Source organism: Triturus cristatus, chromosome 2_1 (assembly GCF_964204655.1).
Source record: "Triturus cristatus chromosome 2_1, aTriCri1.1, whole genome shotgun sequence".
Classification (NCBI taxonomy): domain Eukaryota; kingdom Metazoa; phylum Chordata; class Amphibia; order Caudata; family Salamandridae; genus Triturus; species Triturus cristatus.
In genome coordinates, this window is record NC_140581.1 from 963,089,793 (window position 1) to 963,102,125 (window position 12,333).

Genomic DNA, 12,333 nt, shown 5'->3' on the forward strand with positions numbered 1-12,333 from the left:
CAAAATAAGGCAACTTAAGAAATGTGTGCATGTAAAATGGCAGTGTTTCTCCCAGAGAATAACACAGTCATGTGGTCTTGATGGATCCTTGCTGTGTGTCTCAATCTAATGTGCTAAATTCCCCTGCTTAGCACATTACACCTACACCTATTAGCTTTGCCAATGCTTCTTTAAATATTTTTTTTAAGGATGTAAGTGTGGCCATTATCACCACCACTTTTACTATCACTTCCAATAAATCTCCATTACTAGCACTACCACTATCAACGCATCATTACCATCACAAAGGCATTTTCGCATGCCAATGTTTGTGTGCGTTAATTTATGAAAGCCAGACCTATGTGTCTTATCTTCAGAAATTAACCAAGACACTAAACGGAAAAAGAATGAGTAAGAGAAATAAAAATACTGACAAAAGTAAAAAGCAAGGAGAAAAATGAACATAGAAGTGTGAGATAAAAAGACGGAGAACACAGTGCTGCAAAAAATAATAAGAGGCAAGGTGACGAGATGGAATGTACACAGTACAACAAAGCCGGTTATGCACGTAGATAGATAGATAGATAGATAGATAGATAGATAGATAGATAGATAGATAGATAGATAGATAGATAGATAGATAGATAGATAGATAGATAGATAGATAGATAGATAGATAGATAGATAGATAGATAGAGATAGATATAGATAGATAGATAGATAGATAGATAGATAGATAGATAGATAGATAGATAGATAGATAGATAGATAGATAGATAGATAGATAGATAGATAGATAGATAGATAGATAGATAGATAGACAGAGACAATTTAAGCACTGTTATGCGTGCTGTACCTGTCTGTCTGTGTCCTATTGACTCTTCAGAAAATGTTTTCACTAAAAGCAAACAGCATTGAGGTTCCCAACGCTCATTTTAAATGCGGGGTCATTATGACTTGCCTTAGAAAATCAGATACTGGCAGTTAGTCAAGCGCTATTTTTTCCCCTTCCTGATTTGCAAAGAAGGCCTTTTGTGCTGACTTTGCTAACAGCCCCGATGAGGACGCCCACGCAGTCCTGATTCACTCCTTTATAGCCCCTAAATGCTGGTCTGTCAATTAGGGAGATACGATATTTAAGAATCATTGCTTCACGCTAGGAGCAAGGAACTGCGTCAGAAACAAGATCACATTCCAAGGTCACGGGGTGAACAAAGCCGTCAGGCAGGAGCTGGACTGCCGCATTCCACGGAATAAAAGCAGCGAGCCCACGAGTGCGCCGCCTGGAAGGGAAGTATGCGTGGAATGAGTGCGCTGTCCTTATCGGCGAGACAGGAACTGATACATGGAGTTGTGGCCGGCGCTAAAGCCTGGCAAGTCGAGCAGGGAAGACAACGTATCAGAGTCGATTAAACTTGCAGCCTGACAGCTAAGGTCCTGCTCCTACAGTTTTGTTGTTTGCTTCCAATTTTTGGGGGGCTTTTCAAATATAAAACAGCATATAAATATAATCATATATGAAATTCAAGTGATACGTTCGAAGATAAATTAAGTAAAAAAAGAAAAGGAAGGGGAAGAACAAAGAACAATTAATTCTGACATTTACATATATATATGAGAACCATTATCTTAACGTGCCGTGTGAATAGATCACATAACACTTAAGTAAATAACACTTTCAGAGAAGCTACATTCATAACTATAAATGAGGAAGCATTATTATCACTATTGTAATTCCAAAAAAAGGGCCCCAAATTCAACCAAATAGTTGCAATTTGCCATGCTGGTTCCATGGTTATATTATGTTTTTACTACAAGCATATGCAACAACAATAAAAAACAAATAAAAGAAAACATCCCGCCTAAATGTGGCAGGCACATGCTTGAAAAAAATAATTATACATTTAAAAACCATTTGCCCACTGCATATCATTTTAACAAGACGACTAATAAATTGAGACAATATACGGAATCAAAATGAAAAAAACATTTGCAAAGCAAAATTCTGACCCACCGTTCTTGGAATGAAGTGCACTTTTTTTCAGGTGTATTGGGTGAGCACGTGATCACGAGAAAAAAAAACTGTCACTCACAGCACAAAAGAATCGAAGGCTGGAGTAGGCTGGCTCATTTGCCTATGCTATACTTTATGTTTAGGAAGGCAGAAGCAAAATGTGAATGACAGGTAAACAGACCAATGGATGAAGAAGGAGGACCCATAACCCTTATGTGTGTGGATTTTGTAATTATTATTTGTTTAGATTACGTGAAGCCAGTAAAACAAATAAAGCTGCCACTAATCCAGACCTACATATAACTAACATTGTGAACTTTCCATGAAATTGCTTGGACACCTAGAAAACTGGTAATGTTGCTGCACTGTAAATATTGGCGGTAAAAATTGTGTTTCTTTCACAGGCTTACTTAGAACCTACAATATCTAATAGGCTCAGTAGCATGGCAGCTGAAAAGTTCTTACCCTAAGCAAAGCAAATGTCTCAAACGAATTGACTATTCACAAAGCGCTTCAAATTTCCATGGTCTTGTTCGGATTATTTCACATTGAGAATTAATATAAAATGGACTGATATCTAGACTCTTTCTTGCTGTTAAATATAATCTACCATAGTCTAACATCCATAAGTCACAACAGAGTTCAACACATGAGATGAGTCACTCCAGCATCCACCACAGTTGGAAAGTCATTTCACAGCCCATCCAATGGAATAAGCAATATCAGCGTCTACCAGAAGTAGTGGCCCATACTGAGTATGGCCACACAGTGAGCTAAATCAGAGGCAACCACACATAGCAAGCTCCATCAGACTTAACCACGCACGGAAAGCTACATCAGAGTTTGCCATACAAATCAGGGTTTACCACACGTAACCACAAAAGGCAAGCCACACCACATGGTGCCAAGCTAAGAAAGGCAGAGGGTCCATCACACATGTGAGCAAAATCAGGAAGTTAATCACATGAGGGTGTACAACACCAGGTTGTCTGTATCCTAGCCCATCAAACACAACAAGTGTTATCAGAGCCCAAAGAAAGTGGTTCACACTAGAGAATTCCCCACTCAGCAGGGTCTCTGTTTCACCGTCTTCACTGCTGCAAACCATTGTGTGAAACGGAAAGGTGCCCTGAAATACAAGCATTAGAAATACAATAGGTCTCGCATTTTTTTGAGTTAGAGCTATTGGCATAGGTCAACAGCCACCGGACAGAAATTGCCACTTTGCAGGTGCCAAACAGAGCATTGCTCCATGAACCTGCCTGAAAGCCTAAAACGATGTTGATGTCCTACAAAATAAAAAGGCAGATCAGGATGACCAGGAGGAACCCCGGATGTATTGGGATGGCCAACGAAAGCAAACGATGAGTGAAATAGCCTGGGTGTGACCCAAGCACGCAAAGGCAGGATAATCAGACCCAATGCACCAATAAAAACCCAGTATTTCTTAAATGGCACAACAACGAACAAATGGCAATTCATGGGCATGCCAAAAGCCGATAGAGGAGATAACAACGGATCTTGCAGACAGCGCATGCGCGCTGCCTAGGTTCGACCTAACAAGTAAAAAACTAGGCCAGACCCATCAAGAAGTATATGGCTGCCGCAAGCACCAATACACTGCAGGATCAGAGGTCTGAATGTGGTGCCCATGTTCACCAATCTAATTTGAGATCCATCATTTACCCAGGAAACATCAGATGGGATTCTAGCTTCCACACAAGGAGGTTTTAAAGCATTTTACTCTGTGTACTGATAAGGAACAGGATGAAGATATACTGGGCACTGTGAACTTCATTGCTCCGCCAACGATGCCATGCAGATTCCAGTCAAAACGACTCACTGGTCAGCATGTTGAGACAGATCATTCTAATGAGTAGCACAAAGAAACAAGAATTGGCAAAGCCAATAGGTTTTGCCTATGTGAGAACTAATGGCTTTGTCAATGTCTTTCAGTCCAGTTGTACCGCGGAGTGGAGTGGCATGTCACAGAGTGATGTGGATTAGCGTAAAGTGGAGTGGAGTAGAGTGGTGTGGAGCAGAATAGAGTGAAGTGGTGTACAGTGAAGTGGCATGGAGTGAAGTAGAGCAGAGTTGTGTATAGCAGAGTGACATAGAGTGGAGTGGCATAGAATGCAGTAGAGTGGCAGATAAGAGTTGCATAGAGTGGAGTGGCGTAGAGTGACATTCAGAGGAGTGGAGTAGTGTGAGCCAGAGTGGCATGGAGTACAGTGGAGTGGCGTAGAGTAGAGAGGAGTGGAGTGGCACCGAATGGAATGGCATTGAGTGGAGTGACAAAGTGGAGTGGGATAAAGTGGAGTGGCACGAACTGGTATAGAGTGGAGCACATTAGAGTGGAGTGGCATGGCGTACAGTGATGTGGAGTAGAGTGGCGTAGAGTAGAGTGGCACTGTGTGGAGTGGAGTGGCAGACTGGAGTAGTGCACAGTGGGGTGAAGTGGCATAGAGTGGAGTGACATGGAGTGGAGTGGCATAGAATAGAGTGGGATGGAGTTCAGTGCAGTGGCATAGAGTAGAGTGTTGCAGAGTAGAGAGGTATAGAGTGCAGCTGTGCAGAGCAGAGTAGTGGGCAGTGGCGTAAAGTGCAGTGGTGTAGAGTAAAGTGGTGCAGAGTAGAGTGATGCAGAGTGCAGTGGGTAGAGTGGAGTGGTGTAGAGTGCAGTGGCATAGAATAGATTGGTGCAGAGTAGAGTGGTGCAGAGTGCACTGGCGTAGAGCTTGCACAATAGAGTGGCGCAGAGTGCAGTGGCACAGAGTACAGTGGTGTAGATTAGAGTGGTGAAGAGTGCAGTGGTGTAAAGTGCAGTGGCGTAGAATGGTGCAGAGTAAAGTAGAGTGGCGTAGAGTGCAGTAGCATAGAGATAGTATTGTAAAGTGGAGTAGTACAGAGTAGCATAGAGTGCAGTGGCATAGAGTGGTGTAGAGTGGTGTGGTGCAATTACGTAGTGCAGTGGTGTACAGTAGGGTGGTTTTGAGTGGGGTAGAGTTCAGTGCTGTAGTGTGCAGTGCTGTAGAGTGGCATAGAGTGCAACAGTGTAGAGTAGAGTGGCATACAGTGCAGTGGCACAGAGTAGAGTGGCGTAGAGGAGAGTGGTGCAAAGTAAAGTAGAGTGGCATAGAGTGCAGTGGCCATAGAGTGGTGCAGAGTACAGAAGAGTGGCGTAGACTGCAGTGCGGTATGGTAGAGTGTCATAGAGTGCAGTGGCATGGAGTGGCAAAGAGTGGAGCAGCGCAGAGTAGACTAGAGTGATGTAGAGTAGCATAGAGTGCAGTGGTGTAGAGTAAAGTTTTGCAGAGTACAATGAAGTGGAGTAGTGTGCAGTGGTGCTGAGTATAGGGGCGTAAAGTGGAATGGCATACAGTGCGGTGGCTTAGAGTGGAGTGGTGCAGAGTAGACCGAAGTGCTGAAGAGTGCAGTGGGGTAGAGTGCAGTGGTGCAGAGCAGAGTGGCATACACTGCAGTGGCATGGAGTGGGCTAGAGTGGAGTGGTGTACAATGCAGTGGCATGGAGTGGTGTAGCGTGGAGTGGCGCAGAGTGGAGTGGTGCAGAGTGGAGTGGTGTAGGGTGTAGAGTAGAGTGAATTGGTTTAGAGTGGCATATAGGGCAGTGGCATACTGCAGAGTGGTGCAGAGTAGAGAGGCATAGAGTGGAGTGACAGAGAGCAGTGGCTCAGAGTGCAGTGGCTTGGAGTGCAGTGGCATGGAGTGGTGCCGAGTACAGTAGAGTGGCATAGAGTGGAGTGATGCAGAATAGAGCGGCAAAGTGCAGTAGAGTGTCATGGTGCAGAGTAGAGTGGCACATAGTGCAGTAACAGAGTGGCATAGGGTGGAGAGGTGCAGAGTAAAGTGCACTAGTGTGGAGTGGATTAGAGTAGAGTGCAGTAGTGTAGAGTGGAGTGGTGTAGAGTGCAGTGGTGGAGAATAGGTTAGAGTGGCATTGAGTGCAGTGGCACTAGGTGCAGTGATGCAGAGTGGAGTGGTGCAGAGTGCAGTGGCATGTAGTAGAGTATAGGGTCAGAGTGCAGTGCTGTAGATTGGAGTGTCACAAAGTGGTGTATAGAGGAGTGGTGTAGAGTGGCTTGGAGTGGCGTAGAGTGAAGTAGCATGAGTGGAGTGGTATAGAGTACAGTGGCGTATAGCACAGTAGCGTATTGCATAGTAGAGAGGTGTAGAATGAAGTCACAGAGTGCAGTGGCATGGAGTGATGTAGAGTGGAGGTGAGTGGTGAAGAGTACAGTAGAGTGGCGTAGAATGCAGTGGTATAGTATGGAGTGGACTACAGTTGAGTTGTGCAGCGCAGAGTGGTGTAGAGTGCAGTGGCGTAGAGTGGAGTGGTGCAAAGTAGATTAGTGGCATAGGGTGCAGTAATAGAGTGGATTGGTGTAGAGCTGGGTGGTGCAGAGGAAAGTGCACTAGAGTAGAGTCAATTAGGGCAGAGTGGAGTGCAGTAGCGTGGAGTGGCGTAGAGTGAAGTGGTGTAGAGTGCAGGGGAGCAAAGTAGATTAGAGTGGTGTAGAGTGCAGTTTCCTAGAGTGGAATGCCATACAGTGCAGTGGTGCACAGTGGAGTGGTGCAGCATGCAGAGGCGTATAGAAGACTATGGTGGCGTAGAGTGCAGTGCCGTACAGTGGAGTGGTGTAGAGAGGAGTGGCATAGAGTGAAGTGGTGCAGAGTGGCTTGAAGTCGCATAGAGTGAAGTGGCATAGAAGGAAGTGGCATAGAGTGGAGTGGTGCACAGTAGAGCAGTGCAGATTAGAGTGGCAGAGAGTGGTGCAGAGTAGCGTGGCAGAGAGTGGTGCAGAGTACAGTTGAGTAGTGTAGAATGAATTGGTAAAAAGTGGCGTGGCGTAGAATGCAGTGGTAGAGTAGAGTGGATTGGTACAGAGTATAGTGGTGTAGAGTGCAGTGGTGTCGAGGAATGCAGGCAAAGGCCTACGTCAGAGCTTCAGTTCAAGTTCTACAGGGTCCTTAATCTCTGGAGAGAAGCCACTCTCATGGGTTTTGTCAATGTTTCACAGAGGCACTGCACTGGTGAGCACTGTATTTTTGAGTTATTATGCAGAAGAACGCAGCAGAAAGAAAATGTTTTATACGATAAATGATATTTGGGGGATAAGAAATAATGTTGCAGTGTTCTTTTTTTGAATGGCAAGCAAAATCACAGTTACTCATTACAGTACAAGCATATGCGTATTTTATGCCACAACATGGACCCATTCGCTGTCATGGATGAGCTGACTGGTTTACATTGTTGGGCATAGGAGTGGGAGGGAAAAGAAGCACCATGGAAGGGGGCAAGTGGGAGAAATAAAAGATACATTGACAGGGATATGGGAGATGGACTGAAAACACAAGCACTCATATGGAGTGCATGAGCCCACTCCAAAAAAGTAGCTCCAAAAACGGGGGCAGTGGAAGGACACAAGTAAATCACTTGGTCCATGCTCCAGGGAGTGCCAACACACGAAGAGGACATGACACAGGCATGCCAAGACAAATGGGAATGAAGAAAACGAGAGCAATGCTGAAGCTAACGAGTGGTAAGCTATAAGCAGGTTGTAAGCCCACTGAATGTAAACAAAATGTCTTGCAGAAACAACACAAGCGCTGTCTTGGTGACACCTAAAAAAGACTACATGACTATATCAAGCCATAGTTAATGAAAATGTGAAAGCTTACTTAGATTGGGTCGTCAACTGACAGAGAGAGGAAAACTGAATAAAAATACCACAAAAATGTACACCAGCTGCCCTTTCAATTGTTGTGCCCCAAATTAGAGGGCAGTGAAACATATTTGTCCTTCCCCCAAATTCACATGTCTATTACTGAGAACAATATTTTCTGTTAGTGAAAAACATGTTGCAGAAATGTTCAAACTATACCCTAGCTTAGGGTTAGTATGATTGGCAGTTTCACGGTGCAGAGAGTCCATCTATTTCACTGGAGTATTCTCTTGATAACATAGCCTTTCTGCAGGAAAGTGCCCCTTTTTGCATTGTTACCCCCTAACCTTTTACCAGATACAAGATGCCAACTTGACTGAGTGCGCCATGGGTCCCTGCCAATCAGGCTCCCAGAACCTGTGTTCTTACTCAAAACTGTAACTTTGTCTCCACAACTGGCACACCTATGGGCCATATGTAATCCCTTGTAAAAAGTACCCTGGGTACCAGGGGCCTTGAAACCAGAGAGGGTCTCTGAGGGCTGCAGCATGTATTATGCCACCCTCAGAGACCCCAGCCACACACTGCCATTGCAGGCTGAGTGTTTTGGGGCAGATCAAACTGAATAGTCGACATGGCACACATCCCTGTGTGCCATGCCCACCAACACTGCCTGTGGCATGGGCAAGTCACCCCTCTAACAGGCCATACAGTCCAAAAGGCAGGGTGCACCATATCATAGGTGAAGACATAGCTGCATGAGCAATATGTTCCTACAGTGTCTGTGCCATTCACAGACACTGTAAGTGCAGTGACGCCATTTTGAGTCCATGAGCTGGTAGTTTGTCAGCACAATCTCCACAGCTCCATGATGGCATTACTGAAGACTGAGAAGATTGGTACCAAACTTCTCAGCACATTAAACCTGCACTGATGTCAGTGTTGGATTTAATGTAAAATGCACTCAGAGGGCATCTTAGAGATGCCTCCTGAAAAGCGACCACCACTTGTGTGGTTCTTGAATGGCTACCCACCATCTGCCACCACCAGACAGGTTTCTGGAACCCTGGGTAGAGAGCCCTGCGCTCTCTGGACCCTGAAACAAAGCACATCCTGGGCAGAGGTGTCATGTCTCTTCCCCAGGACTGGCAGGGTCCGCGCAGGGGAAGCTTCAAAGGTTTGCCGCCTTTGTTAGCTACCCCCAGCCTCTGCTGCCATCAGCAGCTGGCTCCCACCAGTTCTGACCCTCCACTTCGGGTGGGAGAATCGGTGGGAAAACCTAGAAAGAAAGGGAGGTGTGCCCTCCTTTGTCAACCCCACTACTCAGGTGGGGGAGGCGAAGTGAAGCACACATATCAGTACCCTCCATCTTGAAGACGTGGGGACTCCCCTAATCAGGGTGGAGCATATTCCCCCTCCCACTGGAGGGTGGCATAAGAGGGGGTGTAGAGACCCCAGGGAAGGACCCCATTGGTTCCAACCTGCACACGCCTGTAAGGCCCCTGAATCTAGAATTTAGGGGCACCCCTGAACCTTGCTGCTTAGATTCAATTTTATGAAGGAGGACTGAAGAGCCGTGCAGCAGCGAAGAAAGACGATGACAACTGCCTTGGCCCCAGCCCTACTGACCAGTCTCCTGCTTCAAGACCCTACAAACAGCAACCGGCGTGTCCTGCAGCCAGCCAACTCCAAGAACCCCCGGAGACCTGACCTGCCTTCAAAAAATGGATACCGGATTTGTCCAGCAGCAACTCAAGCCAGGACTCCAGGTCCAGCTGGAACCGCGAGTCCACACCACTATGCACCCGACGCCCATGGCCCAAGTCCTGAGTGTCCCAGCACCCCATCAAGGTCACCCCACCCCCCGACGATCCTGACCTGGGATCCGGCATTGGACAACCTCCTCCGACCTTCTCCTCGATGCCTGCAGCCACATACTTAAGGGTCCCCCCGACCGGAACCGGTGAGGAGAACCCAACACGAAAAGACACCCCTGCATCCACAGTCACAAGGTCTTGGGGTGCCCAACTGACAGTGTCCTTGTGTCCAGCAACTCTCCAACTTCACTCCTTCGCCATTGGTTCCCTTCATCCAGACTTCTGGTCCAAGACTGCAACCTTTTTCCTTGACCGACGACCTCCATCGGTTTCCTTTGGGAGCCCGATGCCTACTTTGAACCCTGCCGCCCTTGTGCCACTGGAGGTGCCCACCTGGGACCCCCTTTATGCTAACCCTTGATCCCTGGGCCCTGGTACAGAAACTGCGGGTACCTACCTGCAACTGGTGCACTCCCGAGTACCCCCTGTCTCCATAGCCTTACATTGGGCACCAACCTTCCCTTTGACCTCTACACCCATCTGCCCCTGTGCCACTGAGGGTACACTCTTTGCGCCTTCGTGACCCTTGCCCAGTGTAATGTACCGCAAACCCGAAACTGAATTCGTAAGTCAAGTACTACATGTAAGTTACTTACCTAACTTTCCTCCCATAGGATTGCATTGCATTTAAATGTGTGTTCCTGGGAAACAAAGGTGAACTAAAGCCAAATGAACTGTATTTACATTATTTAAGTATTGTTTGCAAGTGATCACTACTTACCCTGTAAAAGTATTGCATTCTGAACTGTAGTTCACAATAACAGCATTACAAGTGTTTGCACTGTGTTTCTGCTGCAACTAAGTAACTCGATTCTAGAAAATAAACTATCTGAACTGTAGTTCACAATAACAGCATTACAAGTGTTTGCGCTGTGTTTATGCTGCAACTAAGTAACTCGATTCTAGAAAATAAACTAACAACAAAATAACTTTTTATACAAACCCTTGGCCTGGATTCAATCTTTGAGTGTGTGCTATCATTTCTTGCCTGAGTGTGTACAATAAATGCTTAGCACTACCCTCTGATAAGCATGACTGCTCAGCCCAGCTACCCCTAAATCGAGAGTAAGGTATTATCTACTCTAACCTCTGCTATAACTTTAGGGACTCACTGGACTCTGTGCACACTATACCTCTTTTTGGTATAGTATATACAGAGCCATCTTCCTACACTTCCTCAATCTCAATGGCACCTCAGTTGATGTAAAGACCTGAAAGGCCTTTGGTTGGCTGTCCCAGACCTTTTGTTTTGATGATAGGTGTAATTGTCTTTCATGAGGTGTTGAACCTCTCCTAAAGTCTGCCTCTAAGTTAGAGGAAGCTGATGATGTCACCATTAAATATACAGTGCAATGCCTTCACTTTACTTACCTCTGTAGGTTTATTCAATAAGGCATCTATGCTCAACCTACTTTAACATGTAAGGCATACGCTTATTTAAGACTGTACTGATTTAACACCTCAAAGAATGCAAAACAAAGCATTAGCCTTTGAAGTGAAATGGGAATGAGATACTCATGTAGTGGCAGAAATTGCACAATTTGAAACCACAAAACCTGTGGTTAACCCCAGCTTCCTTGCTTGATCAACTTGTGTGATCCGCATCAATTAATTGGCTTCACAGTGCCTCCTTTTCTTACATTGGAGAGCAGTGTGAAATACATCAATCCAACATGACCGCTGTACAAAATCCTCACTTATATATGTGGTGCTAGACATTACAATTGTTCATCTATAACAACAGTCTGAGCCATATAAGGTGAAACACTCGACTTGCTTCTTGGTTCACTAATAGCATCATTATGTGGACTGCAGTTCAATAATGTTTCTAAATTCATATTTAATCACTAGCACTTTAATAAATGGCACTCAATCCAGTGCTATTATTGAATTTACTAAAGTGAAACACTCCAGCGTAAGAAATAAATATAAAAAAAAATTGTTTAATTTTGTATCTTATGTTTTTTTCTTGCATGGTCTTCATGCCAAATATTTTGATGGGCTCGGCTCATTCTAAGGCTTAAAACCAAGCCAGGCTCTTGGCTTGGCTCTGGCTCGGCTCCCCCTCTTAATTTGTAGTCTCTGCATCTCTAATTGGGATTACACTGGTGCCCATGAGATACTAAGTGTATGGAAATATGTTTATATTGGAGACAATAACAGCAGAATGTGGCATCACATGGCTTCCTAGTTGAGTCATTCCAACTCTGATCCCACTGTTTGGATGAATGTTATTTGTGGTCTAGTGGGTTGGAGATTACCAATGGAGTGAGATATAAAACTGTGCAATCCCGATGTCTCTATGTCCCCCTTACTGCCTGCCATATACAGGGGGGGGGGGGGGCATTAACAGAAATGTTACTAATGGGACAGCCCGAAACTGTGAAACTAATAAATAAACTTCAGTGAGTTTTAATGTCATGTCTCGTGTTCAAGAGTTTAAATTTGAGAACTGTTTCACAGGAATTTAAAAAGATTTAGACAAGGAAAGTGAGGAGAATTTTAAATATATTACTACATACTCCGATGACACAACATTTATATTACACACCAGTGGAATTCAAATATATGTTTAGCTCAGCAGAGATGCAATAGAAAAACAGAACAGCAAGTATACATTTTCCATCTACACACCAAAAGACAGGTTAAAGGGTGTTGCAGTAGCGTAAAGGCACCTGCAAAATATGGGGGTATCAACATTTTCATTGGAGAAAATCCACTTGTAACTTCAGCGATTCCAAGCAAAAGCTAGAAGTACCAATAATCTTAATGTGTTGCT

At 45.0% G+C, this 12,333-nt stretch overlaps 1 protein-coding gene across 1 annotated transcript in view; it reads right to left on the minus strand.

Annotated features, from left to right (window-relative positions):
- MPDZ (multiple PDZ domain crumbs cell polarity complex component) overlaps nt 1–12,333 on the minus strand; it is a 798,673-nt gene that overhangs the window by 741,333 nt on the left and 45,007 nt on the right. The window lies entirely within an intron of this gene.